This window comes from Morone saxatilis, unplaced genomic scaffold, assembly GCF_004916995.1.
Source record: "Morone saxatilis isolate NCDOM2014 unplaced genomic scaffold, NCSU_SB_2.0 Contig17, whole genome shotgun sequence".
NCBI classification, from domain to species: Eukaryota; Metazoa; Chordata; class Actinopteri; family Moronidae; genus Morone; species Morone saxatilis.
This window is the reverse complement of record NW_023339729.1, coordinates 21,287,736-21,288,545: the sequence shown is the minus strand read 5'-3', so window position 1 is coordinate 21,288,545 and position 810 is coordinate 21,287,736.

The window sequence follows — 810 nt, the reverse complement described above, 5'->3', positions numbered from 1 at the left end:
AGGAAGCGGTAGTCAAGGATACTAAAGTTACACAGTATGAGCTGTCTTCACGGCCCCGGACATTATCAAACAGATTCTTCAGAAAAACTTCATTAAGTTTTTGTTTTTTTTGTCTGAGCCAGATGAATCTAATATGGTTACTAATCTCTTAATCTCTTTCCAGAAAGCTTTACGTTGGGTAAATCTTAATTAAAGTTTAATTTGTTCATGTTTATTCCAAATAACTCAGTTTATTTGGACATTTATGTAAAAGGACTGGTTAGCTTGAACTTTTGTGTGAGTATAAGAATCCTAAAAGAAAAAGACTGTGATACAAATCTTAAATGGATACTAAGACATGCATGTTTCCACTCAGCAAAAGATCAATTTATTCTTTTGATCCTACACCGGGGAAATTCCCTTGTTAAAATAGCACCAGATACCACACAACACAACACAACACAGACTGGTAGATAAGGAAATACACCTAAAATAAAATAAAAAATAGAAAGATGTAATAGAAATAGTAAATAAGATACATACAATAAGGTAAATAGGATATCTCCATTGGGATTTCGCAACCCCAGATTTTTCCTCAGCATGACTAATAACTAATTCATAAAGCAGTAGTAAAAAGATTTATTAACCATTACTAAAGCTGTTTGTTACGACTTAAAATCCTTTTATAAAGAATGATTATAAGTAGTTCCATTACTTTTAGCCACACTAGCAGCTCCAGTGATGGTTCTCGTTTTATAAAATAAACTAATGAACTACTGGATGGAAGATATTTTATAGAAGCTCAGTGGACCTTGGAAAATGGACATAGTC